The following is a 7,705-nucleotide window of genomic DNA, read 5'->3' as shown; positions in this document are numbered from 1 at the left end:
CCGTGCTCTCGCCGGCGCGCACACACCCGGCACTCGCGCACGGAGGCACTCTCGGTCTGGTTTGGCTTGTTATGGAGGAAGGACTGTGTGAATCAAACTCATTTCTGGGTCACTGCTGCCACAGGGGGGAGCACTTTAATCCCTTGCCAAAACGAGAGGGTGGGGACTGGAGGGCGGAGGGAGCATGCGGGGAGCCCGCGGCTCGGGGGGCTCGGTCCCTCGTTAACTCTTCGCAGCCCTCGCCGCAGCCGGCTCGGCCTGCGCCAGTCGGGGCTCGCAAAGAACGGCACTGTTCAGCTCTTAAAGTCTCTTTCCTTACTTCACCCACCTTGTGAGCCTAGAAATTCTTGAGGTGTCTCCAAGCAGGGAAGTGGGTTTTTAAATTAGCCCCTTCAAACTGCTGTCCCAATTTCAACTCTTGTCTGACATCTAGAAATGGATTCTTTCAAAATAGTTTAAAATTACGTAGATTAAAATGTGGCTATTGTGATGTGTCATTTGGGTGAAAGGTTTTATTTTTAGGCTGAGTGGCAAAAGAGTTGTTTGTAGTAACGGTTTTAGGGAGTTGCACATTAGGATGACATTTTTTAATATAAATAATCCAATTCTGAATAACATCTTTACCTAAATTTGTATGGAAGTGATCATTGCAAGTGAGCATTAATCCATAAGAAGATATTATTTATAAATTGACACCACTTTATGTTACACATTACTGCAGAATTGGACATCTTCTCCCAAATAAGAGCAGTGAGCCTAATGCTAAAACTAGAATTACAAACTAGTATCAGATCAGTCATCAGAGATTCATTTGGGGGGTATTAATGTGTTAAAAATGAGGGGTTACTGATTTTCTGCTGAAGACAAACTTGCTTTTTCATATAGTGGGCAACATACTTCTTTATGGATTCGCCTAGGGAAATAGAGGGGTATATGACATTCAGCTTCAAAAGGAAAAAAGTACAGATTAGAAACTCCCATTCAGACCGGGCGCGGTGGCTCACGCCTGTAGTCCCAGCACTTTGGGAGGCCGAGGCAGGCGGATCACCTGAGCTCGGGAGTTCGAGAGCAGCCTGACCAACATGAAGAAACCCTGTCTCTACTAAAAAATACAAAATTAGCCAGGCGTGGTGGTACGTACCTGTAATCCCAACTGCTGGGGAGGCTGAGGCAGGAGAATCGCTTGAACCCCAGAGGTGGAGGTTGTGATGAGCCCATATTGCTCCATTGCACTCCAGCCCGGGCAACAAGAGCGAAACTCCATCTCAAAAAAAAAAAAAACTCCCATTCAGTAAATAGGAACAGTGATCACTAATTACCAAACTGAGTATCGAACCCAAAAGGCATATGTATCCACAGGAAGAACCTTTCTGAATAGATCAGGTTTGATTTCACATAATCCCACACCAGCCCATCCACCCACATCCAGACCCACATCCAAAACATTATAATCTGATAAATGCGACAAAACAAAACTAATTGAGCCTTTCAGTTATTTTTCAGAAAACGAAGGAAGCCAGTGGAAATCCTAAGTAGTGTATATGTCCTGTCCTGTTTCACTAACGAAGAATAGAAGGAGTCCCTGCCAGTCCTATTCATGTGTTCACTTAATCCTGTTCAAAGCGATCACACATGTAAAGCACTGTGTTAACTATCATTATTACTCTTCTTAGTATTGCACTTCAGTTATTGCTATTTTCATTGGTTCACCTTGCACATACTCTCTGTAGAAGTTAAAGTACACAGGCTTTGTAGCCAGACATGGTTCATGGATCTGGCTCTCTCAGTTACCACTTTGTGGGCCTGTGGGATAAAAGAACTTTATCTGAGCCTCAGTTTCTTTCCTGGTAATAAAATGAAGTTAACAGCTGGCCCCTAACCTGAAGGATTGTTAAAAGGAATCTCATAACAGTTCATAACAGTTCAGGAGTAGAGGCCCTGGCAGTAGGAGGTTGTCCATTCCCTCGGCCACCACCGGTCTGTTTCTTGGTTTTCTCTCCATCAAAATTTGCAACTTTTCTAAATTCCAAACAGCGTTACTTCACGCATTTGTCTTAAGAAAATTTTTAACTCACATTTGCTGCTTACTCTTTTACTTTTTCTATCAAAAACAGTAGGCACCAACAAAAGTATTGAATAAAATGAATGATAAAAACAAAGGGATAAAATGGCACACAAACTTCACACACTGACACACTGAACAGGACTGAAGGTGCCATGTACAGAGTCTCAATTATGCTATGACTTCAGAATACTCATCGACTGAGACAGTGCTATGTGCTATAAATAGCCCTGGACAAGAAGTCAGGAGACGCCCACCAACTCCCAATATGACTCTCTGGGCTTTAGTTTCCCCACTGAGATGACAGGAAAAATAATGTCTAAGTCCCCTTTCTCTTTAACATTCAGTCATTTCTGATTTTCTTACCAAACTTAGAAATGTGATGATTATTTGAAGAAATGGCGGACAACTTGAATCCATAAGGAACATGTAAAAATATTTTGTCATCAATGATCAGCAGTTGGCATTTCTTAAATAATAGGTGTTTCTTGCCATCAGACCACAAAGGAAACTCCTATACAACCTATTTCTAAAATGGAAAAGGCAATGATATGGCTTGCCTTGCGGCAGCACAGATAATACAGCCTAGAATAAGAAGTACTAAGCTGGCAATTAGGAAAACGAGTTTCTGATTCCACTCTGTCACTTACTGTCTTACCTTGCGAAATCATTCAGGATCATCATATCCTAGTCTCTGGAATGGTTCTTTTAATTCACACCTTATTATCAGAGATGAAAAGACATTCAACAAAATAGCTACAAGGTACTCAGTGTAATGGAAATATCAAAATTCTAGTCTTTCCTGATCCCATCAGTGTTCGTGGTGATAATTACAATTCTATATATCCTGTACATTCTGCTGTAGTCATATACAGTTTAATTATTTTCTTCCATAATAATGGATTTTTATGAAATAAAAATTTGGATATTTATATTCACATTCCTGATTTTGAAACCAGACTTGATTAAATCTCTGAATGTTTACTTAGTCATTTCATTTCATCTACTTCTCTGTAAGTAAAGAATTATAAGGCCTTGCTTGATAAGACACTCAGAATTGTTCATATTTGAAATGAAGGTATGCATACACTAAAGCCCTATATTATCTCATTCCTTTAGGGAAATGAGCAAGAAATTCTTTTTTTTTTTTTTTTTCTGAGACGGAGTCTCGCTCTGTCACCCAGGCTGGAGTGCAGTGGCCGGATCTCAGCTCACTGCAAGCTCCGCCTCCCGGGTTCACGCCATTCTCCTACCTCAGCCTCCCGAGTAGCTGGGACTACAGGCACCCGCCACCTCGCCCGGCTAGTTTTTTATATTTTTTAGTAGAGACGGGGTTTCACGGTGTTAGCCAGGATGGTCTCGATCTCCTGACCTAGTGATCCGCCCTCCTCGGCCTCCCAAAGTGCTGGGATTACAGGCTTGAGCCACCGCGCCCGGCCTCAAGAAATTCTTACTGGCAGATACAACTGTCAGTTGGTATACATTCTGACGAGATAATTTTTTTTTTTTCAAGATCGGGGTCTCGCTCTGTCACCCAGGCTGGATTTCAGTGGTCCCAACATGACTCACTGCAGCCTCCATCTCCAGGGTTCAAGCAATCCCCCCACCTCAGCCTCCAAAGTAGCTGGGACCACAGGCACAAACCACCACACCTGACTAATTTTTCATATTTCTTGTAGAGACAGGATTTCACCATGTTTCCCAGACTGGTCTCAAACTCCTGAGCTCAAGCAATCTGCCCTCCTCGCTCTCCCAAAGGGCAGGGATAATAGGCATAAACCACTGCGCCTGGACCCAGAGAGAAGAATTTTTTTTTTTTTTAATTGTAAAAGGGCTATCCTGGATAAAATGGGTTGTATCCTAAAAGTTTATTTGCATGTAGTTTAACTTTTTGTAATTTTGTGCCAAAAATAAGTCTTGTTACTAAAGAGGGCTTAGATTGTCATTTAAAAAATATTCTAATAACTAAACGATAGAAAATAACTATTTCTTTTTCGGCTGGGCATGGTGGCTCATGCCTATGATCCCAGCACTTTGGGAGGCAGAGGCGGGTGGATCACTTGAGGTCAGGAGTTCAAGACCAGTCTGATCAACATGGTGAAAACCCGTCTCTACTAAATATAAAAATTGGCCGGGCACGGTGGCTCATGCCTGTAATCCCAGCACTTTGGGAGGCTGAGGTAGGCAGATCACAAGGTCAGCCGTTCAAGATCACCCTGGCCAACATGGTAAAACCCTGTCTCTACTAAAAATACAAAAATTAGCTGGGCATGGTGGCACATGCCTGTAATCCCAGCTACTCAGTAAGCTGAGGCAGAAGAATTGCTTGAACCCAGGAGGCGGAGTTTGCAGTGAACTGAGATCTCACCACTGCACTCCAGCCTGGGCAACAGACCGAGACACCATCTCAAAAAAAAAGAAAAAGAAAGAAATTACCCAGACATGGTGGTGCACACCTGTAATCCCAGCTACTTGGGAAGCTGAGGCAGGAGAATTGCTTGAACCCAGGAGGCAGAGGTTGCAGTGAGCCGAGATTGTGCCATTGCACTGCAGCCTGGGCAACAAGAGAAAACTCAAAATAATGATAATAATAACTTTTTATTAACTTTTTTGAGTAATATTGTATGAAGGAGGAATGTAGTTCAAAGAGGAATAAGTACATATAATTCTTTTTTTTTTTAATACCCCTTGTCCTAATGCATGGTACATATAATTCTGAACAAGAAAAGTCGAGAGCCACAGTCAACACCTATCTGAACTCGTGACACAGGAGATGAAGGGTAAGAGATTAGGACTAGAATTCCCTGTCTGACCTGTCGATGTGGTCGCCAGTCCTGAGCAACATTTTAGCTCCTCCAGGTAGGTCATTACAACCTCCGAATATATGGAATGATTGTTTCTTGTTGGTGACAGTACCAACTAAATTATTTTTTCTTGAGATTCTTTCTTGCCCTTCTTTTTGTTTTCCTTTGCTTGTTTTTCATTTTAGTTATTTTAATTCTGTTGATTTCCATACTTTTAGTGAAAGTAAAGATGTCAAAGAGAAATAAGTATGAAATGGGGTAAGAGGAGATAATTCCACCAGATGGAAATGACCAAAGCTGAGGAGGTTCAAAATAAGTGAAGCTCTTCCCTAATCATGAAAGGAATACATGATAATGAAATTTTGAAAATTTAGAAAAATGAAGTAATAAAACTCAACCGTATGGATAACTATTATAAACAATGTCATTTTTTTGGTCTTTTTTCTATGCATTTTTCGTAAAATTGGAATGATGCCACACATTCCATTTTACATCCCTCCTTTTCACTTACATCTTTCAATTTTCCATTGGGTATTAAATACTTTTATGCAATATTTATGCATTTCAGGTCTTTGACCCCTTCCATGTTATACCTTCCTCCACAGGTTACTTTGGCTATGCATCCTCATAGCTACTCTCCCTGGACCTTGTCAACTGTTGGAAATTTCTACCATCTTTATTATCAAACTCAAAGATCTCCCACTTTGACCACTACCTTTCAGATTTCCAAAGTCTATACATCCCACCCTACCCTTCTTTTTATCTGAAAGTCCTCTAATCTACCCCTCCAGCCTTCTCTTCTTACCAACAACAGAACAGATGTAACTCATAAGGTCTCTAATCATCAGCAGCAGCACCTGAGAACTTATCAGAAATGCATTATTTCCAGCCCCACCTCAGATCTACTGAATCAGAAAGTGGGATCCAACAATCTGTGTTTTAACAACCCTTCCTGGTAGTTCTGATCCGCACTCAATCAGAAAAACATTTATGTAGGTCTCACTCCCATCCACCACCTCTAACCAACTGTTTTCTGAACTTTCTTGTCTAATGTTTCTTCATTCCTCAGACAAATGTATTAAGCAATTAGTATGTCCCAGGCACAGGGTTGGCTAGGCACTGGAAACAAGGTAAAACAGGCAAGCAGGCCTATTCTCTGTTCACAGGCCAGTAGAAAATATTAAAAAGTGATTACAATAAACTCCAGGGTTTGGGGAAGGCATATAGCATGCACCTGATCCGCGGGGTGGGAAGAGGGTGGTCAGAGAAGACATCGGTCTAAGAATAAGTGACACTAAAGCTGAAACCTGAAGGCATCAACCAGGTGAGGAGGAGGATGGGGGCCAAATGCTGACTTTTTACAAGCCCTTTGGCTTCAGGGTGGAGAACTGGTTGGGTTGGGAGGGTGACAGGTTTGTGGACTGGAGAGAGTAGGGCTCGTTAGGAGGCTAGGTGACAGTTGAAAGCAGGTTGGACTGTCGTTGTCGATTGTGGAGTGCAGACAGGCAAACAAACCACCCTGTGATGAAGGTATCGTTAACACTCTCAGCTCTTCAGAGTCCTCCAGCTCCCCCAGTTCTGGAGCTGCTCCTCTAAGGGGTACCTGGGGGATGTCTCTGGGGTTTACAGAGTCCCTGGAGCATGTCAGGAGGGTGTCCACAAGGCAGAGGCAGTGTTTTGGGCAGAAAGCAACATGTAGCGGAATCAAGCAAAGCTCCTGATGGGCAGTGAGTAGGTGGAAGCCCTGGTACGGTGGGATCCAAGTCCTCTCCCAGCACCCAGAGCCGAGGCTCAAGCAGCACGGCTGAGCAGAGGAGGCCTCCCTGATGGTGCCTGGGGAGGACTAGGGCCCCTCATAGGGTTTCTTCTCCAACCCCCTTCTTCCAAAAGGCCTGGATCAGATCCCAGGCCTCCCTAGCATCCTGGGGTCACCACCCCATAGTTTCTTTATCCCTCCACCTGAAAGCTTCATTTTTCCCCACTTTCTTCCACAATGCACCTTAATGGCCCATTATAACCTGAGCCCATATCATTAGCAAATGAAAAACCGGGTTCACTTTTCTCTAAGGCAGAGCTGGCTTGGTGGGGAGGGGCGAGAGGAAGCAGGGAGGGAGGTAGTCTCCCACTCGTTTAGTTCTAATGTTAATGAAGCAAAAAAAGGAGGTAAAGCAGCTAAGTTTCTGTGTTAAAAATGCTTGAAAATTCACTTTTGCGTGTGTGTGTGTGTGCATGTCGGGGGGAGTGTGTGTGCATGTCGGGGGGAGTGTGTGTGTGTTTCTGCCATGAAACATATTTAAATGTAGACAAGACTTTATGGGTTAGATGTCAGAGATGAAGGAGAAGTTGGAGTAAAAGATGAATTCAAAGTCTGTGGCTTAGAGAACTGAGTGGATTTCTTTTTTTACTCAACAGTTACTCATTGAGCACTGAGTTCAGGATCTATAATGGTAGAGACAAATAAAACCCTGTCTTTCTAGTGCTTACATTTATTCTCAGAGACAGTGGGAATATGATGAATTCAATTTGAGGTGCCCAGGAGACACCCAATGGAAGATGCCCCAGAAGGCAGATGGGAACCAGAAGAAGTCTGGTACTGCAGAGAAAGGCTGGGTTGCAAATATTGGATTAGGAGCCATCAGCATAGAGAGATTAACTGAGGCCACCAGAGTGGATGAGATCAATAGGACGTTTCTATAAAGTGAGAAGAAAACAGAGCCTAGGCTAGAGGTATTTAAAGAATGGGCGCGGCCGGGCGCGGTGGCTCAAGCCTGTAATCCCAGCACTTTGGGAGGCCGAGACGGGCGGATCACAAGGTCAGGAGATCGAGACCACCCTGGCT

The sequence above is a fragment of the Colobus angolensis genome, unplaced genomic scaffold (genome assembly GCF_000951035.1).
Source record: "Colobus angolensis palliatus isolate OR3802 unplaced genomic scaffold, Cang.pa_1.0 Scaffold145, whole genome shotgun sequence".
Lineage (NCBI taxonomy): Eukaryota > Metazoa > Chordata > Mammalia > Primates > Cercopithecidae > Colobus > Colobus angolensis.
Note: the sequence above shows the minus strand (reverse complement) of the source record.